The sequence below is a fragment of the Dipodomys spectabilis genome, unplaced genomic scaffold (genome assembly GCF_019054845.1).
Source record: "Dipodomys spectabilis isolate Male_0828 unplaced genomic scaffold, ASM1905484v1 ptg000140l, whole genome shotgun sequence".
Taxonomy (NCBI): Eukaryota; Metazoa; Chordata; class Mammalia; order Rodentia; family Heteromyidae; genus Dipodomys; species Dipodomys spectabilis.
The window spans coordinates 39343379-39370800 of NW_024870817.1; the positions used below are offsets into that span (position 1 = coordinate 39343379).

Here is a 27422-nt window from a genome sequence, read left to right on the forward strand (position 1 = left end):
CATGTGGCTCAGGCTTAGAGATGCACAGACAGCAGGAAGGGCTTCCTGCCCCAGAGGAACTCCTGGCCTACTATCTCCTGACCCTGGAGGACTTCTGGACTTGGGTTTTGACAACAGCGTTTTGAATTGCACCCATACTTCCTTTTCAAGGAAGAACTTGACTTCCTTGCTGAAACAGAGTATGAATGTCTGCCAAATCCCTGTCCTCAACCAGACTTGCAGTCTTGGTTTCTCTTCCTTCCTGTTTCTGAATCCCAATAACACCCTTTGCTTGGAGTTTCCACTTGAGTTTAGAAGTTCTGTCTACATAGAAAAGGTTAGACATAAGAACCTTTGGCCTACAAGAGCCCCTGAGACATTACTTCTGTGCAATCCCTGTCTTATTCATGTCTATTTAGGTTGACCTCAGCCAAACCACCACTGGGCAGTGAGTTTCAAGAGCCCAGTATATCTAAGTGCTCACCTGTGGAGTCCAGTGAGAATCATCCAGTCTAACTGAATCATTAAGAGTAGTATCTGTTGGCAGTAGCTCTGCCAGATGATCTGGGAGCCCAGTTCTGTCAAGTACAAGTCCTTTGCCACCCTTTGTATCTTGCCTTTTGTTAGGGAGGAAGGATGGTGGAAGCAGTTAGCATGTGGTGCTGGACAGAGGAAGGGAAGTAGATACTCAGCAAAGTCTGCCCCTGATGCAGTCATACCAATAGAGTACTTCTCCGAAATGCTTAACTGAATCTAATTGCAAGGAGATAGACATTCCATTGTGGGTATTTCACAGTTCATCTGGACTCTTCAAAACTGCCCAGGTAAATTGAGATCGGCATGGTGAAATACACTTGCAATCCTAGCATTCAGGAGTCTAAGGCAGAAGGATCAAAAGTTCAGGGCTATCGGAACTACATTATGAGACCCAACCATAAAACACCACTAAAAGAGTCAATATCAAAAAGTTTTTTTCAAAGCAATGGAGCTGGTCTAGATTAAGGACAACTAAGGACATATGCAGTTAAATGCAATGTATGAGCCTTGGTTGGTTTAGGATTGAAAATGTATAACAGTAAAGGACACATTATAATTGTGTGTGTATGTGTGTGTGTGTGTGTGTGCATGCGCACGTGCAGAACAAGAAAAAAGCAGGCTGGGAAGGTGGCTCAGTGGTAGAGCGCTTGCCTTGCATGCCTGAGGCCCTGGGTTCGATTCCTCAGCACCACATAAGCAAAAAGAAAAAAAAGCCGGAAGTGGTGCTGTGGCTCAAGTGGTAGAGCGCTAGCCCTGAGCTGAAGAGCCGAGGGACAGCACCCAGGCCCAGAGTTCAGGCCCCACGACCGGACCCAAAAAAAAAAAAAGTGTGGCAAAAGCTAACAATTAGTAAATCTAAGTGAAATATGGAAGTAGACATTGTACCATTTTCTCGCCTTTGGTTTTAGGCTTGAAAAGTTTCAAAATAAGTCTACAATTCTAGCATTATATAGTGACAGATGAATGGATAGTAGAAGGGGAAGTGGCAGGAGTAGATTGGGGGGGGCCACTGGTAGTGTGATGACTCTGGGCCAGGACTTAGACCCATTAAAAACAAAAACAAAAAAACCAAAACCAGGAAGCAGACAAAGAGTAGCCGCAGACACAGAATCTGAGAATCCGCAGGTTGGTACCTTGTATCAGCAGCAGCACCTGGGGACCAAGGTGCAACCTAGGCAAGTACAAGATCCACTGATAGGCAGAGATAGGCAAAGTAATGCCACGTGTGATCTTTGGAGGCCTGAGACTTGGGAAATACTGAGTGCCGAACTGGCCAGACAGGATTGAAGCCAGTAGGAACTGATGCATCTGCTTGCTGCCCTAGCTGGACAAAAAGCCCAAGGTGTGGGTGGAGGAGGCTGGTCAGGAGGCAAGGGTCTTACTTGGGTTCGATTTGCCTTCACTGACTAGATTTTTGCATTGCCAGAATACATTGCTGATTAAGCTTACAAATGCCACTAATTTCCGTTGTTCCTGTCTTCTATTTTTCTATGAGTAATTGTTTCTGGTTGTCCTTGTTCCTCACCTGGTTTTATTCCATTATGAGTTTTGGAAAATATTAGAAATTCTAAAGTGAGTTAAAATGTGTGATTATAAAGATTAAAAAATGTTTCAAGGCAAGTATTGCACCTTTAACGTGACACACAGTTTCCAAAGGTCTTTTCAGAGCATGGAGTGGTAAGGTGACCGGGCTTCCAAGCCCGATGGCTGTGGCATCCTCTGGCCCCTCCCTTGAGAAACTGCTGATTTCTCCTTCCTGATGCTCTTTTCATCTCAGCTATGCTGGCTGAGCAGAGCTTCCCAAATAATGGACAGGCCAGAAGTTTAACCTGCTTCTCCTTGGGCTCCAGAGTTTCTCCCCCATACGTGGGATGTACATTGCAGGAGGTCAGCCAGGGGTTGATGCAATGGATCCAGCAAAACTGAGCTCTGCTCACTTTCCACCATGTGGCTCAGTCACAAAGCAGCCATGACGAGTGTTGCCAGGACCATGGGTCAGAAGCCAGGAGTAGATGAATTCCTGGTGTGAGTAAGGAAAACAGCAACTGAGTTTGCTGCGGCTATGATTAATGTGCAGGATTCAGCCTGGAGATGGCTCCTCCTGAGAAACCATAACACTTGCAGACGTGTATTCAAGATAAACCCCAGTGGGTTTCAATCCCACTCTCTCATTTTCTCTGTGTCTCTGTCTTTGTCTCTCTCTCCATTTGCTTTCTCTTAAAAATCAATTTAACTTTTGTGGTGCTGGGATTTGAACTAGGGTCTCATGCTTTCTAAGCATGACTGAGCCTGTAACTCTAACTCTTTTCATACTGGTTAGTTCAAGACAAGGGTCACTTTCTCCCTAGGACCAGGCCTAGGCCACAGTCCTCCTACTTTCTACTTTGCATTGTACCTGGATTGACAGCCAAGTACCATCACACCCAACTGTTTTAATTGAAATAGTCTTGTGAACTTTTCTGCACTGGCTGGCCTGGTTGCAATCCTCCTAATCTCAGATTCCCCAGCAGTGGAGATGACAAGTATGTACCACCAAGCCCAGCTACTGGTTGAGGATGATCTTGTGAACCTTTTTGCCTAGGCTGGCTCCGAATCATAATTTTTCTGATTTCAGCCTCCTGAATATCTAGGATTATAGGCATGGGACACTGTGCACAGCTACTCTCTTTATTTTTAAAGCAGCAAATCTTTCAAGTAGAGGCAAAAAAACAATATATAGAACACATCAAAACTCAGCTTGTCTGATTTTTTTTATTGAGGGGAGAGTGCTATAGACCTACATAGCCCTTTCCAGTAACTCTAGATCAGGACACCTTCAAAATATCATCAGGCCCTTCACAGAACCAGCTTCTGAGATTTGGATGTAATTTGTCTCTCAAAAGCACTAGATGGGTGGGTTTCACTGTAACAGTATTGAGATGGTGAAGCTTTAGGGCCTAGAGAAGGAGAATTGGGTTATGGTGATTCCATCTTCATGATAGTATTACTGCTGTCCAATAGGAGGGGAGCCAGTTGTAGTAGGAAAGAATTCATTTCTGAAAGAACAAATGGTTATTAAAAACAGCCCGGCCCTCCTGGTCTGTTGCTTCTTTGTTTTTGTTTTTTGGTCAGTCGTGGGGCTTGAACTCTGGGCTTGGGCGCTGTCCCTGCACTCTTCAGCTCAAGGCGAGCGCTCTATGGTTTGAGCCACAGCGCCACTTCCAGTTTTCTAGTGATTATTGGAGATAAGAGTCTCACAGACTTTCATCCTCAGATCTCAGCCTCCTGAGTAGCTAGGATTACAGGCATGAGCCACTGGCGCCCGGCTCCTGGTCTGTTGCTTCTTTATGTTGCCATGTTGTCTTTTCTTTGGTACACATTCCTACCATTTGAGACCATTCACTATGAAGCTCTCATCAAACCTAAGCTAATGCTAGCACCAGAACTATGAGTTAAATAAATCTCTTTCCTTTATAAAGTATCCAGCCTTAGATATTTTGAGATAGCTACAGAAAAAGGATATAGGCAACAGGGTTAAAAAAAATAGGTTGCCTCAGTCTCTCCTCCTTAAATACAGAGGAAATATAGTAACTTTGCTGATCAGGCCTTCTTTTTTTTTTTTTTTTTTGGGTCCCGTCGTGGGGTGAACTCTGGGCCTGGGCGCTGTCCCTCAGCTCTTCAGCTTAAGGCTAGCACTCTACCACTTGAGCCACAGTGCCACTTCCGGCGTTTTTCTTATGTGGTGCTGGGGAATCGAACCCAGGGCCTTGAGCATGCAAGGCAAGTGCTCTACCACTGAGCCACCTTCCCAGCCCCGTGATCAGGCCTTCTTGTGTGCCTCCTACCCAATGTCTCACCTGAGCTGTTAGTGTGCTTCAATATATACCAAGAATGTATCCAATAATACTATATTATTTCTTACAGGTCTGAAAGTGTCCTTTGATGGGAGAAGAATAGCTCATAATATCTTCAAACAGCCTTGGGGGCTGGGAAGGTGGCTCAGTGGTAGAGTGCTTGCCTTGCATGCATGAGGCCCTGGGTTCGATTCCTCAGCACCACATAAGCAAAAAAAAGAAAAGAGCCGGAAGTGGCGCTGTGGCTCAAGTGGTAGAGCGCTAGCCTTGAGCTGAAGAGCTGAAGGACAGCACCCAGGCCCAGAGTTCAGGCCCCACAACCGGACCCAAAAAACAAACAAACAAACAAACAGCCTTGGCCTGAGCTTGATGCTTTTAATCCAATTGAAATATAGGTATGATCCCATTTTTTTGATGCTGAAAAGGCAGAATTCATGGGTCCATTTGAGACCCTCGGGATGTAGTTTTCTTCACCCAATCTATTGTAGGGGCTTTATGTTGGTTCAACATCTTGGATCCCATTGAACTTGCTTCATTTTTTTATTGTTTCATGCTGTATCAGCTGCTTACTTCCTGTCATTGGCTGCTAAAACATTTTCATCTATAACTCCAAACTTCATGGAACACTGTGGGAAAGCTAACCTCTGAAGCAATGGAAATTTCCTAACTGTGAGAACAACACACAACCTATGGTGGGAAAGGCCACTAAACAGCTTTAATATATCAGCTATGACAATAACAAAGACTCTTAAGGTGGAAAAACTTCATTTAATAGGTCTGTTATTCATCCCCGCAGAACAATGTGTTTTTAAAAGTCATTCAACTGAAATTTGTTTGCCTCATTCCTCAGCTACCCAGCGGTTTTTTTAAACAATTTTATTTCATTAATACACAATATTTTCCAGCTGTTAATATACAAATACTGCTGATATGCTCATCTCATGCTCTTATTGCATTGATAGGAACCCGTAGTCCCCACCAAAATGTCTCCTGGGAATCCCAGAGATCTTATCAGCCATGCTTACCAAAAAGCTCAGAACCACCACTGGTTATCACCCCATGTTCTGCTTGGTCCCCCTTAGTGATGTCAACTGCCCAAGCCTTCATTGTTCATTTATTGTGTAAGGCATTTCAAGTTTGTCTCCAATGTCCTCTGTCTCCAATGTCCTCAGTCACCAAACCCTCAGGCTCATTGTCACTGCCACCACCCTGATGCACGAGGCCTTCAGGGGGAGGTAAATATTCTGAATGTCATGGAAGTTCTTGTCCATATGGGCGAAGCCCTTTTGTGTGATACAGGATGGGTTAAAGAGACAAACCTACCTGCAGCCTGTGTCTTCAAGCATTTGATGAAACTGGTGCTTCCACATCTTTACATAAAGGCCTTTCTCTCTGGAAATTAATACCTGAGAGGCAAGACTAGAGTTTGGGAAGGCCAGGATTTAATACTGTGTCGCATACCAGCTGCCTTAGCAAGATTTTCTGTTTTGATCTGTGAGTTTTTCTACCAAGTTTATTGGTCCCTCTTATAAGCAGTTTCTGGTGGCACATGCTATAATCCTAAGTACTTGGAAGGCAGAGAGCATAAGTATCATGGTTTAAACCTTGCCCAAGAAAAAAAGTAAGACACGGGGTTGGGAAGGTGGCTTAGTGGTAGAGTATTTGCCTTGCATGCATGAGGCCCTGGGTTCGATTCTTCAGCACCCATGTAAGCAGAAAAAGCCGGAAGTGGTGCTGTGGCTCAAGTGGTAGAGCTCCAGCCTTGAACTGAAGAGCTGAAGGACAATGCCCAGGTCCAGAGTTCAAGCCCCACAACCAACACACAAAAAAAGTAAGCCTCCTCCCATCTCGACCAATAAGACAGAAATGGTGGTGTGTACCTGTAATCTCAGTTATATTGGAGTTATCATTAGGAGAATTTTGGTCCAAGGCTGGCACCAGGCAAAAACAGATTTTATAGGAAAAAAATCACTAAAACAAAACAAAACACAAGTTGAAGGTGTGGCTCAAGTAGTGGAGTACCTGCTCAGCAAGTACAAGGTCAAACCCAAGAACTTGAAAAAAATTATCAAATCCACAGACTAGAAAACATATATTCACACAAAAATGTGTACCACATGTTCATAGCAGCATTCTGCATCATAGTCCCAAAGTGGAAACCACCCAAATGTTCAAAAACTGAAGAATAAAGAAATGGGATGGTCCATGCAGCAGAATGATTTGTCACATTTAGAAATACTAACACAGGTGACAACTTGGGTGAATGTTGTAAACATTAGCCAAAGTGACAGAAACTACACATGTACTGTATATTTCCATTTATTTGAAATTATCTGAATAGGCTAAACCATAGTGACAGAAAATGGACTAGTGATGTCCACAGCCTGGGTAGAGTAGAGAATAGGAGGGTTGGTGAGAGTTTCTTTGGGGGCTCAACAAATACTGAGCTTGTAGTAGGGCAAGATGCCTGACTGCAGAGAAAATGGAGAAACTAGTGCTGATGAACTCCCTGCCTTCCCAGAGAGATGTGGGTAGTTTCCACATTGCTTGAAAAGAACTGTGCCCAGAAAAGCACCAGCCTCTGTGTGAACACATAAACGCGTCCTGAGTTGAGAGCTCAGGGAATCTCTCTGGAGCCTTGGACTCCTAATAAAGCCACAGCAGAGGAGGAGTATTCCGGGAAGCAGGAACAGCGTGTGCAAAGACCCTAAGGAAAGAGAGGACACAACATGTTCCAGGAACCATAACAGTTCAGAATGGCTCTTCAGAAAAGACCCAATCTAAACATTTGGCATGAAGTGAGTCCAGACTCTGATGTTTAGGAATTCAGTACTTTTGCCAGAGTTCCAACTTGCTCAAACTCACGTTTGAACTTTTCCTTTGGGTGTCAGAATATCTTCAGTTGCAAGTAAAAGAAAATCTGACTCCCACATGCTAAATGATTAAAGACTCATTATTTCCTAAAACAGGAAGACTAAAGAGTGGGGTAAGACTGCAGAGACGGTGGATAAAGTAACTTTATTACATGTTTAAAGGTGGATCTTTCTCCTCCATCTCTGTCTATCTGTCTGTCTGTCTGTCTGTCTGTCTGTCTGTCTGTCTCTCTCTCTCTCTCTCTCTCCAACCCACACACCCACACAAAGTAAGAAAGAGATGACTTCTCTTTTCTGAAATTCCCCAGCCAGCCTCCTCTGACAGCTCACTGGCACCAGTCTCTGACTCCTGCTAAGAGAGGAAGAGTTAACCCAAATGACTGAGATTCCTTATCTAAGAGTGATGTGAATGTTGGGAGTCATCCTCAGGACCACCCCAGGGCTGATTGGGTTGGCCCTGAATTTATCAACACCAGCTTTGTGGCTTTTCTCTCACTTTTGGCATCCAAAAATAGGTCCAGGTCCAGCTTTCAAGCATGGTGTAGAAATGTGGTTTTTATTGCAGGCTTTCTGAGAACTGGCTGTCATTGTGACAAACTTCCTAAAAGTTATCTTTAACTTCTTTCTTTCCTCAAATTTCCATCCCTCACCTCATCTACCACATCTCATTCTCTCCACTCCATCTTCCTCCCCAGACTGGCTGCTACCTCTCTCCCCACCCCTTTCTCTAAATCTCTCAGCTAGCACTTTCTACCCAGGAGAAACCAGTTCCCCTAACCTCAGTACTTCCTCTGCGCTCCCTTGGCCTCCTGTCTCACCCTGCCAGTCATTCAACAGATCTGCAAGCTGACACAAAAAAACTGTATCATGATTGTGTCAAACACTTTCAATTTAACATGTTTTCTATAGTCATCAACCATCATTATTTAAAACATTAGATACCTCCCCCCAAAATTAGAACCATCACAAAGAAGTTGTTCAATCCAAAACATGAATATGGTTTTTTAATCCCACAGACCAAGTCCAAAGGCAAACAAAAATTGGAAAATGGTTATAAATTACAAGATAATTTCCTTGAATACATCACTAAGTAAAAGACTGTCTTGGGTTGGGAAGGTGGCTTAGTGGTAGAATGCTTGCTGAGCATGCATGAAGCCCTGGATTCAATTCCTCAGTACCAAAAAAAACAAACAAACAGAACCCACCACCACCAACAACAACAACAAAAAGGCAGAAGTGGTGCTGTGGCTCAAATGGTAGAGTGCTAACTTTGAGCAAAGAGAAGCTCAAGGACAGTGTCCAGCCCCTGAATTCAAGCCCCAGGACTAGCGAAAGAAAGAAAGGAAAGGAAGGAAGGAAGGGAGGGAGGGAGGAAGGGAGGGAGGGAGGGAGGGAAAGAGAGAGAACGAAAGAAAAAGAAAAAAGAAACAAAAGTACTATCTCAAGGCAAAATATATGAGCTGTCATTTTACCAGTCTTTTGCCTATCAGATTGGCAAAAATGAGAAAGCTCACTGATACTCAGTACTGGCAAAAACTGAAGCAAGCTGGGTGCTAGTGGCTCATACCTATAATCCTCACTACATAGGAGGCTTAGTTCTGAGGACTGAAGTTCAAAACCAACCTGGGCAGGAAAGTTCATGAGACTCTTATCTCCAATTAACTACCAAAACTCTGGAAGTAGAGCTGTGGTTCAAGTGGCATATGGAGCAATAGGCATTACTGATGGCAACATTAGCTAAAACAAAAGACAGGAAGGAAGAAAATAGAAAAGGAAAATAGCCATATATTGTTAAAAGAGAAAGGAGATTACAAAGGTGCAGGGATAGAATCATCTCACTTTTGCATAACATATGTGTGTGTAAAACACGTTTAGAAGGACATATTTCAAAATATAAAATGTGCTCCTTTCTAAATGGGGAAATCATAGGTGTTTTACCTTCTTATATGCATATATGTTTTTTAAGTTATGTATTTCTTTTCAAGAGTGGTGGGGTTTGAACCTAGGATCTTATGAATGTTAGGCAAGCATTCTACCATTGAGCTAATATCCCTAATTTTATTTATTTATTTATTCATTCATTCATTTACTTATTTATTTATTTTAGCCATGCTGGGGTTTGAACTCAGAGCCTTACTTGCTAGGCAGGTACATGACCACTTAAACCATATTCCCAGCCATTTTTTAACTTTATTTTGAGACAGAGTCTTGCTAAATTGCCAAATCTGGCCTCAAACTTGTGATCCTCCAAGTTCAACTTTCTGAGAATCTGGGATTTCAGGTATGTACCACCTAGCCAACATTCTTATTTATATCTTTCAGAATTAAATATTTAGGTTTTAAAAATAAAGAAAATTATATTCTTTTTTGTTGTTGTTGGTCATGGGGCATGAATTCAGGGTCTGGGTGCTGTCCCTAAGCTTTTGTGTTCAAGGCTATTGCTCTACCACTTGAGCCATAGCTCCACTCCACTTTTCTGGTGATTAACTGGAAATAAGAGTCTTATAGATTTTCCTGCCTGATCTGGCTTCAAACCACAATCCTCAGATCTCAGCCTCCTGAGTTGCTAGGACTACAGGAATGAGCTGCCAACACCCAGCTATAACATACAATATTCATATGATCAGAAAAATAACATAAATATTTTCATTTTGAACAACAAAAATTTTGCTGTCAATACATGAACTACTGAAATGTATATATAGAAAAGAAAAATAAATTACTTTGTACTTTTATGTAACTTACCAGGATAACTTGTTGAAGTCCTGTAGCCACTTGCTGTGAGATAAATCTCAACAAGTTAGAGGGAAGCGCTAATGAAGAGGATGGATGAGGATAAATATACTTGCATATATGAAAAGAAAACAAGGCAAGGTGATAGTAGCTCATGACTGTACTCCTAGTACTCAGAAGGCTCAGATCTGAAGGTAGAAGTTCTGGGCTGACAAACCTGAAAGCTAACCAGTTAACCAGCAAAAAAAAAACCCAAAAAACAAAAAACAGAAGTGGAGGTGTGGTATAAAGCTCTAGCCTTGAATAAAAAAATAAGTGAGAGCTCTAGGCCAGAGTTTGAGCCCCAGTATCAGCACAAAAGGAAGGAAGGAAGGAAGGAAGAAAGAAAGAGAGGGAGGGAGGGAGGGAGGGAGGGAAGGAGGGAGGGAGGGAGGAAGGAAGGAAGGAAGGAAGGAAGGAAGGAAGGAAGGAAGGAAGGAAGGAAGGAAGGAAGGAAGGAAGGAAAAAGAAAGGAAGGTAGAAAAGAGGAGTGGAAATAGGGTGAGTCACATCAGGGGTGAGTTTGATCAGAATTCATTCTTTACATGTGTAAATGATATAATGAGACCTCACTGGCACAATTAATGTATGCTAATATTGAAAATTCAACGAGTTGCCAAAAATGTCTTCAAAGAAAACATAAAAGAAAAGTTGCTGGGAGTTTTTCAGCAGCATGTTGCTGCACAAGGCGGGATGGAGAGCTATACTCTCTCTACAGAACCTTCCCATGGGGCCAGGAATCCAAGGACGAAAGTTCACTTTTACCAGATCTTACCCCAAGTATGTGGAAACTGAGATACCTGCACCTGCTTCCTGCACCTGCTCCCAGCAAAGATCTCTTCACCAAGTCTCATCTCCAGAGTATCAACTGTACCTTTAAAATATACATGCCAGGTCCGTATCTATTCCAGAGGGAACAGATAGGGTGTTGCTGGAAGTGGGACTTTAGTGTTCAGGACAGAGACTGGTCTTCTGTTACTTTGAAAATGTGAACTTAAATTTAAAATTTAATATATTTAATAAATTTAAAATTACTTTGTAGGGCATTAGGAAGATATAAATGTAAGAGGAATAAATATGTTACCTACACATATGTTTGCTTGATTTCTAAACTTTTAAATACATAGACAGTTGCTATTTGGACGGTCACATTGGTGGTATTGCCCTAATTTCCACAAACATTAGGGATAGAGTCTGAGGGAGAAAATACCACCAATAAATCAGTGTGTCCTCTGAGGATTCCCAATGTTGTCTGAGAGGGTCTGTGGAAGAGTATAGATGCCGCTTTCCCACTTCCTGGTCAACCTAGTCCTAGAACTATTGTTCCCCAGTAGGTTCACTGGTATCATCTGGACTCAAGGACTGTTTCCACATTCTCTTGAGCTTTTCCTTTAAAAAAGTAGTTTAAAAAAGAAGAGGTAATATTGCACTGTTGGTGGGAATGTAAACTAGTACAACCAATCTGGAAGGAGGCTTGGAGGTTCTTCAAAAAACTAAACATACACCTTCCCTCTAACCCAGCAATACTACACCTGGGCATCTACCCAGATCATTACAAGTCAGATTCAGTAAAGACACTTACTTACACATCCGTGTTCACTGCTGCACTATTCACCATAGCCACACTACGGAAATAGCCCAGATGCCCTTCAACAGATGAGTGGCCTAATAAAATGTTGTATATAAACACAATGGAATTGTACTCATCCATTGGAAAAAATAAGATTATGCTATTTGCGGCGAAATGGATAGACTTAGAACAAATCATGCTAAGTGAGGTAAGCCAAGCTCAGAGACACAAATGGTGCATATTTTCTCTCATATGAGGAAGCAAAATCTAAAATATAACTGGGCATAATAATCTATACAGGACTGTAGGTATTCACACACGACACACTAAAGGAGGATATCTTTAGGGGAGGAATACAAAGGTGTAAATTCTCTGAACATTTAAAAACACTATCAAAAGGAACTCCAGGAAATGGAAACATGGACTTTTTTTCCTCTGTTGTTGTTGTTGATGGTGGTGGTGGTGGTGGCCGTGGTGTTTGTTTTTGCTTCATGGTTTTTCTCCTGTGGAGAAGGGAGGGAGGAAGAATGAATAAATGCAATCATGCTATTCAGTATACACTATGTGGAGAATGACCTATGTAACTTGTGGGCAGGGATGAAAGGGGAAAACTGGGGGAAAGTAAAGGAAGGGGTGACATTGTCCAAAAATATAATGTACTTATTACCTGACTTATGAAATGGTAGTCCTTCTGTATAACACATTAATAGAAACAAAAAGCCTGGCACCGGTGGTTCATTCCTGTAATCCTAGCTACTCAGGAAGCTGAGATCTGAGGATTGTGGTTCAAAGTCAGCCCAGGAATGAAAGTCTGTGAGACCCTTATCTCCAATAAACCACTCAGAAAACCGGAAGTGGTGCTGTGGCTCAAGTGGTAGAGCACTCGCCTTGAGCTGAAGAGCTGAAGGACAGCACCCAAGCCCAGAGTTCAAGCCAACCGACTGACAAAAAAAGAAAGGTAACAATAAAATTTTTAAAGAAAGGGAAGAGGTAAAAACAGTCTCATAGTCTCATACTGTGCTACTTTTGTAGAGAAACACATGCATTCCATCTGGAAGGGAGTAAAAGAAACTGATAGTAAATTGAACCAGTAGGTGAGTCCCCTTAGTGGGTGAATCACCTGGAAAGGAGGCTTATATTGTATATTTAACTATACTGTGGGGCAATCTATGTGTATATCTATCCATCTAATCTTATGCATGTATTCTCTATTCAAAATGAGAGAGGAAAAGGAGGAAGAGCAAGACAAATTATTTTAAAGGGGACTGGGAAGATGGCTTAGTGGTAGAGCGCTTGCCTTGCATGCATGAGGCCCTTGGTTCGATTTCTCAGCACCACATCAGCAGAAAAAGCAGGAATTGGGGCTGAGGCTCAAGTGGTAGAGCGCTAGCCTTGAGCTGAAGAGCTGAGGGACAGCACCCAGGCCCAGAATTCAGGCCCCACGACCGACAAAAAAAATAATAATAAAATAAAAAAATATATATATATGTTTTAAAGTAGCCACAGCTACCAATTAACAAACACAACTTGACTTCCTTGGTGTGCATTTCTTAGAGTAACTGTCCCTGAGCTTCTTTTACTCAAGGCTAGCACACTAGCACTTGAGCCACAGCGCCACTTCCCTAGTCAGCCCCATTTTATAAAATGAAAGACAGCAAGAAATTCTGCTCTCCAGAAACAAGTACTGTTCATTTTTTCCTAGGATTCCTTGTAGCCTTTTCCCCACAAACTTTTCAAAAACATAGTTGAGATCATACTTAATATATAATTTTATGATTCACCTCTTTTTTTGGCTTACTGTTACATCAAATATTTTCTCATGTCCCTAAAAACTCTTCTTAAAGAAAAGTTCTTGTTAAATAATGTACTGTTCTAAGGATATCTTCTAAGTTATTTAACCATTCCTTATTGTTGGATATTCAGATTGTTTTGCAGGGTTGTTTTATTGTTTTACTGTGGTAAATCCACAGTAAATATAATTTGCTTAAGATTTTTCATCTGTATTTTTGTTTATTTCCTTAAGACAGATTTCTAGTACAGAAATCTCTGGGACATAGGGGACTGACGCATTTGAAGACTCCTGAGACATATGATAGAATCCCTTTCTCAGGACGCTGCTCCAGCTGCTCCTTGCAGTGCCCAGGGCTGAGCCTGCGGCTGTGAAGCCTCACTCACATAATGGGACTGGAAGGCAAAAGAGCACTGTCCTGGTCTCTCTGCCACAAATCAGCTGTGTGGCCCCAAGCAAAGCAAAAGCTAAAACGCACTAATAATGATATAACAATGTATAAACTTTACATGACTTTTAAAATTGCTTTCATATGTTGTTTTTATTTTTTTGCTTATTTTGAACCTCACAATCACCCCCCCATCAAACAAGGCTCAGAATGGTTAAATGATTTTTCCAGAATGACCAGCTGGTAAATGACATGAATCATACTGCTGCTGGCTCACATTTAGGAATAATTTCCATTAGCTCATTTTACCTCCTATCCCTTGTCATGTAATTGCTGTGGAACAAAGGCAGGGATAGTCTCAGTTCTTCTCAAACTTTAGTATGCACACATCTCCTGGAAATCTTGTTACAATGCAAGTCGTAATCATAGGTGAAGGTAGAGCCCCAGACTACTAATTTCTAACAAGCTCCTAATGATACAATGCCACTGGTCTGTGAAACTCACTTTGAACAACAAGGTATAAGACTGCCTTTTAAATTCTTTTTAATTATTGCATATCTCTGTATTGTCACCTAAGACCAAATTCCATAATATTTAGAAGCCATGCATCATATAGACCCTACCAGATTTCAGAATGTATATATGAGTGGATGAAGGTCAGTAACTAGTCACAGTCTGGATTGTGTAGCTTTCTGCCATAATTTCAAATTATTAAGCTTTAAAAGTAACAGCTTAGATACATGTAATGAAGAAGTTGTTCAAAGCTAAGAGAACAAATACAGGACCAACCAGGTACTGAGTAATATTTAACTGGGGAGGCAAGAGCTTTTCCCAGAGAATACGGGGTATATGATAAAATAGTGGCCAGGAAGACATCCCAGACAAGGGTCGTAGCCTTAAGAAGGCAAAGGAAATAGGAAGGAGTTAAATGTTTCGGGGACACTGAATAGACTCATTCGGGAGGAATGCATATAATTCATGTGGAGAGATAAGTTTGGAAGTGCAACTCCAGGCCAGATTTTTATAGCCTGTGGATTCCTGGTTGAATTTAGACCTTTATCTAGTAGTACACAAGCATGTGCCACTAACACTTCTGAGCAAAAGAGTGCTGTGATGAAATGGTATCAGGAGGATAAGTTTTCAGAGGGAGTAACTGCAATGTGCAAAGGCCAACACCATATTTGGGTTTAAAGAAACATTAACAGGTACCAAAACGAACAGGTATGGATAGGAGAGACTGTGAGGAAGGAAAAGTAATTGATTGATCATATTGGCTAGCTGCTTACGAATCTCTGAGGTTTGACTAATGATAGGAAGGGGATGATGATACCATTAGTAAAAACAAGACATCATGAAACTTGGGGACTTAAAACCATTTCCTCCAGATAATCACAACTGGGCCAACCAATTCTATATCCTTACATAAGACAACTTTGTCCTTGTTTTATGATTACTAGCTAAAATTATGTTTATATAGCTGGCAGGCTTACAATTGATTTTTTAGGAATGTTGTATGTGTGTATATTTCTGCCTCCTCTCTACCCATCATTACAACTGTCATTGGTAAACACAGCTCGCTAAGAGTAGAGAGGTAAATTTACATGCTGGGATCAGGGCCAAACTAAGGCCTCTGTGGGGTTCAGAGGAAGGGTGGCACTGAGCAGAAAACTCTGGCATGTTGCTGACTCTCCACAGTTATACACTTCTAAAAACACCCATATATTTCTGATTTCATTATGACTTACTTTACTCCTCTAGGAACATCTTTGCTAGATCCTGATATTCTTTTACCACTGAATTCAGTTCACAAATGCACAGGTCTCGTTGTCTTACAGAGAGGCTTGAGTGTCCTTAGAATAGCACAGTTATTTGCAGACCTTTGTACACCTTTGGCAGCCTCTTCTCACAGAGCTTGTGGGAGGAAGAAGCCCAGACATGCGTGTGATTTTCTCCCGGTGCATCAACTCACCCCATTGTCTTTAACAGTGGTTTGACATCATGCCACAATTGTAAGGTATTTTGGAAAGTTCTGAGATGTATTCATAGTTCTTGCAGTAGAGACAGAAGATTTTCTAATTAAAATAAAGGCAATCATAGAAATGTATTTTTGAAAAGGAGGTGGGTCTCTTAAAAGCCAAATTGTTCTCAATGAATTCCAATGGAGATATCTCCATGTGAGTTTTTTCTTCTCACTTCTTATCATATAGCTCTGTAAGCAAGAATTTGTGGAACACCCACTCTAGTCAGAGCAAATAATAGAATTGCCATTGTTTAAGGTTCAAATCAAGTTGCTAACTCCATAAGTCCAATAAAGGAATATGTCATTTCCATTTTGTAACAGCCATCTGTTAATATCGATGTTAGAATTATGTGGCATTAATCCCGCAGCAATGGCTCATGCCTGTAATCTTAGTTACTCCAAGTAGTGCTCAAAGTGATAGAGTACCAGCCCTGAGCTTAAAAGCTCAAAGAGAATGCCCAGGCCCTGAGTTAAAGCTCTAAAACCAGCACCAAAATTTTTAAAAAAAGATGTGGCTTAATAGGGCATGGTTTATCAGAAGTCTGCAACTGACTATCAAATGAATTTGAATATAATACAAAACTATTAAGGAAAGAATTTCTCCATCCCTTGCCTTCTCCAGCTTCTGGCTGAGCAGTTTTAGAGGTGGAAAGATGTGCAAAGTCTCAGGCACACAATGCAGCATCACAGGAGATATGAGTAATAAACTCTCAGGATAATTTTTTCTTTTTGGCTATATAAAAACCAGCTCTAGCTGGGTGCTTGTGGCTCATGTCAAATCCTAGATACTCAGGAGGCTCAGACCTGAGGATCGTGGTTCAAAGCCAGCCTGTCAAAAAGTCCCTGTGAGACGCTTAGCTCCAAAGAACCACTCAAAAAATGGAAGTGGAGCTGTGACTCAAATTGGTAGAGCACTAGCCTTGAGCAAAAGACCTCAGGGACAACACTCAGACCCTGAGTTCAAGCCCAATGACCACTACCACCACCACCAACAAACAAACAAACAAACAAAGCCTGGCCTTGGTTTCTATTACTCTTCTCAGTCATTTCTTGAGCCAGGAAGCCTGCTATAGACAAAGAAATTAGTTCAGATACCTCTTCAGTCACAGACTTAGTTTAATAATAGACAACTGATAGGAAACAAGTGATTGTTTCAACCAGTCAGTCATCAGGAAAGTGCCTCAAGCTAAGTAAATGCCCCACACTTGTGTAAGAATAAACCCACAGAAGGAAGATAGGGCTATGCAGGAAGCTAGCTGGATTTCAGTAGTTTTCAAGCTGTTCCACATGATCTTTTTGAAGTACATTTTTGGGGGGTAAAAGTTTCTTACCTGTGAGACCAACTGGGTGTCTTAAAATGTCACTTCATCTTGACATTCTTAATGAGGACGAAAGCTTGGTTATTAGCTGTGTGCAAACACAAGCTGAGGGGGAGAATCTAGAAGAATCACTGGATGACTTGGGCTTGTAGTAATTAGGAGCCCATTTCCTTTGTTTCACTTTGAATAAATGGGTTAAAATGGACAGGGACTAAATAACTTGAGTTGCTTCAAGGTCTGCATGTATGGTCTGAAATAGTTTTCCAAATCTTTCAAAATATCAGATTTACTAAGTTTTATACCGTTAAAATGTCATTGGAAAGTGATACAGCTTTTACTTATGCTCATAAATTAAACCCACTAGCCTCAAGCCTCAAACCTCAAACTATTCATTTATATGTCCTCAGGAATGTGGTGTAAAACGTACATGAATATATCCTTAGCTGATATTTTTCCAATATTGATGTGTTAGGTGTACCATTGAATGTAGTCTCAGCATCAATGACAAATTGTACTATTTTCTTAATGTGAAATTTTACTGAGATACCTGTAGGTTTCCTCTTTTGTAAAAAATAACAGTAAAATCTCTGGTACGCTTCCTCCAGGTTTTCTCAGCAGTAATGTTGTTGGAAATTATGGTGCAATATCACAATCAAGATACTGATATTAATGTCATCCAATGAATGTATTCAGATTTCCCCATCTTGACTCAGGCACGTGTGTTTGTGTGTATATTTACACAATGTGTTACACAGTGTATTTACCTGAGTAGGTTTGTATAACTACTACACAGTCAAGATATAGAATAGTTTCATCATCACGAAGATCCCTTGTGCATTACACCATCAGTTCCCCATGTAGTTTGGAACCAGTTTTAAGAACAAGGATCTCTTTAGGTTGCCTAGGCTGGACCCTAACTCCTGGACTCACGTGATCCTCCTCCTCAGCTTCTCAAGTCTCTGGGACCAGTGGCACCTGTCCAGCACCCACTCAAGATTTTATTTAGTGCTTGTAAAGGGCCTTGTGAGATAGTCATTCTTGTCCTTATTTTTATGAGGCAACAGACCTTTAGAGAAATGAAATACAAAAAAAAAATAGTATTTGCCAGAGTAACACACTAACAGAGGTTCAAACTGAAATACAAAACAAAAAGTGGCAATGGAGCATACTCAGTCAGAAAGAATGGCATCACCCCATTCATAAGGGAATGGAAAGACTCGGGAAAAAATCGTATTAAGTGAAGTAAGCCAGGCCCAAAGAAACATAGATCCCATGGTTTCCCTCATTTGTAATAATTAGTATATGTCTAGGAGAGTCCTAGCAGATGAGCAGAATAGCTCAATAGCTATGTACATATGACCATATAAGATGATGCTAAGCGAAATGAACTCCAAGACATGGAAACAGGAAGTTTTTCTTTGGTGGTGTTGTTTTCAATGTACCATGTGATTTCTTTTTTCTTTTGTGTTTTTTTTGTTTGTTTCCTATGGTTTATCACCCGTTGTCACTTTGTTTGAATTTGGTACCCTGGTATTGTATATACGTTTATCTGACTTAGGAAAGGGAAGGGGAACAACAAAATGGTGAGACAAAGGACAAAGGGTGAACCAACCACAGCACTACTCACAAGACCATATATAGGAAATGAACTGTAAAACTTGGCGGGAGGGGTGGAGCTGGGGGAGGGGAGGAGCTGGGGGAGGGGAGACAAAGTGGGAGAAAAGGAGAGAGTAGGTAACAAGAAATGTATTTACTACCTTATGCATGTAACTGTAAGCCCTCAGTATATCACATGGACAATAAAATTAAGTTAAAACAACCACTCGAAACCCATGCTTTTCCACAGCAGCAAATGAGTACGACTGGTCCAGTTAGAGCAATGGACTGGTTGTTAAACTATATTTTTTTCAACTTCATCTCAGTCTTCACTGCTTCATATTTAAATCACAATTCTCTTGTTGTCTTTCTCCTTGGTTGTTCCTGCCATTGGTGGGGGAGGGGGGATGGAAGTAGGTGCTAAGAACAAAGTATGTGTTCCTTCCCATTGGCTTCTTGTGCGTCATTCTGAAATAGCTATTGACTCAGGCAGTGGAAGATCCTTCTAATAACAATTGATGCCAGTGTGAAGATTATCCATATTCCCCAAACTAGCCTTACTGCAGCTCTCAGTGGTACCACCACTATCCAGCTATCTGGCTCCCTAACCTGAGTCATAGGCCATCAGGCAAACAGCATCTTAGATCTTCTAGCTCTATTCCCAGGGCTTGAACGTTCAATAATCCAGCCTGTTCCCTTAATTACACCTAAATTACTTCCTGGGTAGTCCTTCTATGGTATCGCAATGCTTATTTTTGCCTTTTCAATCCTACTACTTGGTAAACACTCTCTCTCTCTCTCTCTCTCTCTCTCTCTCTCTCTCTCTCTCTCTCTCTCTCCCTGTGTGTTTTAGTGGTTACTAGGGTTAAAACCTAGAGCCTTGTACATACCCAGTAAAGCACTCTAGCATTGAACTACATTTCCACTCCAGCAATACTTCATATTGAATATTATCTGTTAAAATAGTTGATATGGTTTCTGTCTCCTAGTTGGAGACAGTTTGAGTGACTACATCATAATGTGGAAATTTATTTGCATGATTGACCAAAAATGTAGCAAAAGCATCTACTCTAGAAAAGAAGATCTGTAATTATGTTGGGGAAAAAACTAAAACTCATAAATAAAGCAGCACATGACTGCATGCATGACTTTCAGTGTCTAACTGGCATTGCCTAAGAGACCTACTCACATACCACATCACAGTGAAATGAACCTTCATCTCACTTACTAGTTATTGCTTAGAGTCCACATGGTGAGCTTACATATAAACCAGTAGAATTGTAGGTGGCAAATTACTTTCCTAAAGTTTGTAGATGATTTACAAATTGACTTAGAAAATGGAATAATAAAGGTTACTATTACTCTATGGGACATTAGACAGGTGTGTTTAAGTTTTTCACTTTTTAGAAGTTTTAGGTTGCTAATAAACTAAGCACATGTTCTATTTATAGACAGTTCCTATCTATCCTGTGTTCTACTTCATGCTGCAGTTTCCCCTACTATTCATATCTTGGATTTAGTGTAGTACATTTTTATAATTGATGAACCAAGATGGTTACAGCTTTATTAACTAACATCTACAAATGACATAATATATTACATTTATTGTAGTGCTCTATGGGTTATAACAAATATAATGTCATGTGTCTACCATTACAGTGTCATACAGAATAGGTGTCATACAGAATAGGTTTCACTGCCCTAAAAGTTCCCTGTGACTCAGGAACCTATTCTCTCCACCCTGAACTCTTGGCAGTCACTAATCTTTTTATTGTCACTATAGTTTTGCTTTTTCCAGAATATCATATAGTTTAAATAATATTATATGGCCATTTTAGACTGGCTTTTTCACTTAGCACTATGTACTGAAGATTCATGCTAGACATAGTTGTGCATGCCCATAATTCCAGCTGTTTAGGAAGTGGAGATAGGAGGACTATGAATTTGAGGCATGTAGATAAAGTGAATGAGATCCTATCACAGAAACAAAACAGAAAAACAAAAGGGCTTGGGTATATGATTCAGAGGTAATTTTCAAGCATGAGGGCCTGGGTTTATTCTCCAGAACAACAAAAGCGGTTGGATAAGAAAGAGTAATGGAGAGGTGAACATTTTTTAAAAATTAAGAAAATAGAGTAGAGCACTAACCTTGAGCACAAAAGCTCAGGGACAGTGCCCAGTTCCTGAGTTCAAGCCCCAGGACCAGAACTAAAAAGATAAATGACAAATAAAACAGCATAAAAGGAGAAGATTCTTCCATCTCAGGGCTGGGAATGTAGCTCAGTAGTAGAGCATTCACAAGGCCCTAAGCACCTCAAAATAGACAATGGGGAGGAGGAAGAGAAGAAAAAGAGGAAGAGAAAAGGAGGAGGAAAGATGAAGATTCTTCCATATCTATTTGTGCCTTGGTACTTCTTTTCCCTTTCCTTCTTTCCTTTTTTAATATTGAATATGATTTCCCTGTATGACTACATTGCAATTGGTTTTGCCCTTATCAAGGGACATACTGGTTGCATTCAGCTGTACACTTTCATGTTCATGTTTTTATATGGACATATTTACAGCTCATTTGGGAAAATTTCTAGAAGCATAATTGCTGGATTATTTGGTAAATATAATTATCTTTGTTAGAAATGGCTGATTAGTTTGTTAAGTGACTATATGGTTTACATTCTCATCAATGGCTTTTCTTTGCTAAATCTAATTTAGCACTCTTATTTTTTAAATCCTTTGTATCTCATATACATATCTCAGATAGATAGATAGATAGCTATTGTACAGATATATAGATATATATTCTCAATCTTTGGAATTCTCCTAGGGAGAATTTTCCTAGGGAATATACCGTCTTGATGGCACCCCAATTAACAAGGTAAACAAACAAATGTTTGTTTACTTAAATGTTTACATTTAATGTTTCTGTTAAGGATCTTAAATGCTTCTGTTAAGGATCTTGTTTTTCACTTTCTAAAAATGAGACTGACAATAGCTTACTATTTTTCTCACAGGGAAGATGATGATCCAAGTAATCTATTATAGGAAGTCAATGTTTTCAACATTTTTCTGGTTGTGTTAATGACTTTACAGTAACACTGAGACTTCCTAACTCATAGATAAACTGGCCCAACACTTTAATGTTTTACTGTTGTAAAAGAGCATCCAGAGTACATTCCAGTGAACTGATCCACAGATTCATTTAAAAATATTTTGACATGGAAACTAATTACTGGCTAACTGCTAAGTCACTTTTGTATAAATCTGATAAAGTAGAACTTCAAATCCAAATATATATCTGGTTATGGGGCTTGAACTCAGGGCCTAGGCTCTGTCCCTGAGCCTCTTTGTGCTCAAGGCTAGCATTCTACCACTTGAACCCCAGTGCCACTTCCAGTTTTTTTTTTGTTTTTTTTTTTGGGTCCAGTCGTGGGGCCTGAACTCTGGGCCTGGGTGCTGTCCCTCAGCTCTTCAGCTCAAGGCTAGTGCTCTACCACTTGAGCCACAGCGTCACTTCCGGCTTTTTTTCTTTTGCTTACGTGGTGCTGAGGAATCGAACCGAGGACCTCATGCATGCAAGGCAAGCGCTTTACCACTGAGCCACGTTCCCAGCCCCCACTTCCAGTTTTTGAGATAAGAATCTCACAGGTACTTTTCTGCCCCTGGTCAGCTTTGAACTGTGATCCTCAGAACTTAGCCTCCTGAGTAGCTAGGATTACAGATGTGAGCAGGGGTACCTGGCTTTTTAACTCTGTATTTTAAATGCTGTGGCCTCTGCTATGGGAGATTGAAATCAGCTCTGTACTACTAGGTCTTAGGCTTATCTCCAAAAAATAAAATCCTCCCTGGGTGTGAGGGCTTCAGGCTGAATACTGCACTGCCCAAAACTTGCATAGGCAGGGCAGAGGGAGTAGAATTACAGTCTGGTAGTTAGCAAGGCTATGGCACATGGTTTGAATGTCAAGGGCATTCCTGGGCTTGCTATAAACCTCATTCTGATTCTTCCATTTTCAGACTGTTGAACTGAAGTCTATTTCTCTGCAGTCTTAAGTTATTCTAAACCATGAATAGAATGATTCCATCTTCCTATCCTTCTCAGATGAGGACCAACCAGGCAGATGGCTGGCACTGTGTGTGTGTAATTTGCATACACACACACGCATATACACATACACACATTCTGTTTGGCTAATGTAAAGGTCCCAATAAAAACATTAGTTCTCAGAAGTGTTCCAAGGATTTTAAAGGCTCTGGTGCCATTAAAATATTTTTTTAAGTCATCTCATAGTAGTTACAATCCTACTCCTGTTTCAGGCTCAAAAAGGGAAAGAGGGATATAGCTCAGTGGTATAGCACTTGACTAGCATTTGCAAGGCTCTGAGTTTGATCTTTGAGGAGAAAAAGGAAATCATACTCATTTCTTCCTTCCACAGCTCTGTGAAGTTCCAAAAAGTAGGGGAAAAAATCCCTTAGCTTGCCTCACTGGTAGAAATGCCTCGTTGGAACATTCCTTTGGCTACGGTAGCTAAAAACTGCATACCTCTGGCTCTAAAGCGTTCTTGCTCCAGTCTCCTGTCTCAGAACTGACTGAGAACTGTCTACAAAGATAGGAGGACTCTGTGTAAAAACCCCAGAGAAAACACCACCAAACCACATCTGGCCCCACATAGAGGTTGCATTTCCAGAGGAAAACCTCAGCGTCTGAGTTGGGAGCATCCCTTTGAGACTCCTTTTATTCTGTCTGTTCAGGGCTGAGCAGATAACCCTTACCTCTTTAGGAGTGCTAGTGTCTGCCTTCATCATATTCAAGAGAAGGTAGGGAATATATTTGCTTGTGAGACAGAGCAGTCACTAGGACACCTTATGGTAGGTAGCCTCCTCCAAGGGTCTGCCCTAGCCAGTGGAGAAGGTCTCCTTACAGGAAATGGAAAAGCTGAGTGGACCTTTTCTATCTGGGATTCTTGTGCTTCTGGTCATTATTCTGCATCAGCCAGCTTGTGCTTAATGGGTTGTTTTACTTGGCAGTGATCAGGCAAGGAAACCAAGGGTATTAATAATGATGATCGACATTTGAACTTCCTGGGTACGTCATGTTCTTGTACCCATGTGCTGAAGAGAATTTTTAAAAAGGATTATTTGTTACATGCGTGAAAATAAGACTAAAAATTGCCATGCACTTCAATCATTTGTTATCCTTTGTCCTAGAACAACATATTTTCCTCTTTGTGGCATTTGAATTGACTCTTCTTTCCTTTCCAGATTTTGGCGTTTGACAAGGTTTTATGTCATGAAGTGACTTTATTTATGCATGCTGCAACCCTTGCCACAAAGCCTTGGGGCTTTAAAACACAATTAGAAACACAACTGCAAAGAACTGGAAGCAATTCAGTAATTTTCCATCAATGAAACAGTTTCCCTTAGCAAAGCTCCTTGTGAAGTGATCGTACACTTCGGTGGTTCAAATGCCATAAATCTCGTCTTTCTCCTTTTGCAGCAGAAAATCCCACCTCACCTACTGTGGTCTGGGTTATTATCTTTGTTGCCCCCCCTCCCCATCCCTCTTTTGTCTGGAAAGAAAAAGTCAGCAGGGGCTGTGGGTGCCCAGGAAACAGAGGCCTGGCAAGAACATCCTAAGGAGGACCCTGTATGGATTGTGATCTATGGAATTTAAATTCTGTTGCAATCTGTTGCAAAAGTCATCTTGGCATATGAAAATCTGTCTGCAAGAGTGGACCAGAAAAGGAGGAGCTGGAGTCCACATTTTTGCATTAGATGGTCATCATTTCTGAGAACAACTAAGCTGCGAGCTCTTCTGAGAAATAAGCTGATGTCACAGGGATGAAGGACAAAACTGCCTCTGGACTCTTATCTCCTGCAACCTGCCGATTGAATCTCTTGCTTGTGTAAAATGGGCTCTGATTCGGAGTCACAGGCATCAAATGGAGAAGTTGTGTCTAGCAGCAAGTGTCCTCTGGTTAGTGGAACTAAAGGGTCAGCTGTCTGAGTGATTAATACAGTGGTAATAAAAATCCCCAGCAAAAACAATTTATGTATCCATCCCTGAACACTCCCAACCCCATCATTTGGTCTTAGATAGCTGGATCCAACTCACTGCACTTTTGGCATTCTGAACTTCATTACTGAAGACTAGTATATAAATTGAAGCTGATCATTTAATTCAATCCTCTAACAGCCGGTACAGTAGGCATTGCTATCTTTGACAGACCAGGCAAAACGGTTTAAACTGAACTATGCCACTTATGGGAAACAACCAGATAACAGCCCCAAGTACTCCCTTTTTGTGGGGAACCAGACCCCAGAGGTGGATGACAGAATGCTGTATGAATTCTTCGTCAGTCTACCCCTCCTGCAGGGGGGGCAAGATGGTTTTGGACCAGACTGGCGTGTCTAAGAGCGGTGTAAAGCCAGTGGAGTGTAGTCAGATGTACAGTTACAGCTACAACCAGTATTACCAGCAGTACCAGACTACGATGCCCAGTGGGGCTATGACCAGAACACAGGCAGTTACAGCTACAGCTACCCCCAGTACGGCTATACCCAGAGCACCATGCTGACATATGAAGAAGTTAGAGATGTTGCATTGGAAGATCCCATGCCACAACTGGACATGACAGAGGCCAACAAAGAATTCATGGAGCAGAGCGAGGAGCTGTATGATGCACCTATGGACTGTCACCGGCAGCCCTTGGACACTGTATCCTCAGGGATCCCTGCTCTGTTGTAGCTGGGACAGAGGACAAAGAAGGATGGACTATTAGCAACTGGACACCTTTTTAAACTGTCCACTTTTAATTTGGGGAATGATTTGTAAGATTTAAATAAACTATTTCCTGAGGGAAAAAATTTGAAGCTGAGAGGAGGAGGAAGAGGAGGAGGAAGAGGAGGAAGAAGAGGAGGAGGAAGAGGGGGAGGAAGAGGAAGAGGAGGAGGATCTCTGGCGGAGGGAGGGGGGGTGGGAAAATAAATCTAGAAGTAGAGCTGTGGCCCAAGTTGTAGAGGAGTGGCCTTGAGTACAAAAAGTTCAGGGACAGTGCCCAGGCTCAAGCTCCCAAGACCAGCATGTGTGTGTGTGTGTGTATACACACACACATATATATGTATATATGTTACATATTATCTTCATATAAAACATCTGTGTCTTACATATTATATATACTTGTTTGATTTTTTAATCAAGTGATTTATACTATACATTCTTTCCTGTGATTTCCAAACAATAATATATTCAGACCAGTGTCTACGGCTCACTCTCATAATCTTAGGTATTCAGGAGCTGAGAGCTGGAGGAGTGTAGTTTGAGGATAACCCATTCAAAAGTTTAGTGAAATACATCTAAACCAATAAAAAGCTGCCTGTCACTTCAGACTTGCAGGAGGCAACAACAACAAAAAATAGCTGAGTGCCTGTGGCTCATGCCTGTGATCTCAGCTACTCAGGATACTGAGATCTGAGGATCTGAGGATCCCACCCGCCAGGGCAGAAAAGTCCGTGTGAGACTCTAATCTCAAATTAACCACTCAAAAACTGGAAGTGGAGCTCTGTGCATCCACTGAGGTAGAGCACGAGCCTTTAGCAAAAAGAACTCAGAGGCAGTGCCCAGGTCCTGAGTTCAAGCCCCACAACCAACAACAACAAAAATAAGTGTGTAAATCTCATTAGAAAACTACAGTTAATCTAGGAAACCACAATGTTTTCTGATCAATATTTGCTTATCTGTTATCTCATCCCCTTATTTATGTAGACAGTGTCTGTGCAGGTGTGTTTGATGACAGTGCCAGATGTTTTCATGTCCCCTCCTCAAACAATGTTAGTTAAAACACAGACTAATGATCCAGTTTACATGCATGTTTCCAAGCTGGGTTAACTTAGATCAAAAACCTGCTTCCTTAGACCCACTGAATGTACTGGACTCTGGAAATCTGGAAGCTTTTATTAATTTGCTTCATTTATTTGCATTGTCCAGAATCCATGACTGTCAAAAATGAAAAAGTGGCACTCTTTTTTTTTTTTAATTGCATGTAGAAACCTAATAGGTAAAACATTCAAGAAAAATGTGCCCTGCTCTGAGGTTGGTCTGAGTTCACAACCCACCTCTTCAGTTCCTTCCTGTCCTACTTTGGTCTTTGAGGACCATCCCCAAGACTGCAGTCAGGTCTAAAGAAACCACAAATGAAACAGTTTCAGATGAGATGTTCCTAAGGAGAGAAACCAAATATATAAGCAGTGAATTCTGTCTTCTACAGATATATGCTTCTGAATGCTTGCTGCCTTTTAAACTAAATGAAATATAGACAATTATGGTTAGTCTACAATAGCCAATGTCATCACCAACCCAAATCAGATTATAAAGAAAGTTTTGTCTTTTAATGACAAGTTTCACTTGACTTAAGCCAAATAATTCATTTGCCATATGACTAGATAAGCAGCATATAAATAAGAATGATACTAAAATCAATCCAACATTCTGAATTTAGCAATCATAGAAATACAAAGCTCTTCTTTTTACCTATTAAACTCAGTATGCTTGTTTCAAAACTACTCCTACTCTACAATCTACCAAGTGTGTAAATACAAGCCATTTAAGAAATATGACAGGCCTGCATCAGTCTTGGCTTATTGGTTCTCAGGTCTATACTTCAAATATTTCTCCTATTCAGCAGGGGGCCTGACCCCTGAAGACTATTTTCTAGGTTCCTTCCAGCTGGGATATGCCCGGAAGTACTGACATCTA

General features: G+C 41.1%; 1 pseudogene; it reads left to right on the plus strand.

The window, feature by feature from the left end:
* The first annotated feature begins 819 nt into the window (after positions 1 to 819).
* LOC122117109 lies at positions 820 to 25528 on the plus strand (annotated as a pseudogene).
* The last annotated feature ends 1894 nt before the right edge of the window (positions 25529 to 27422 follow it).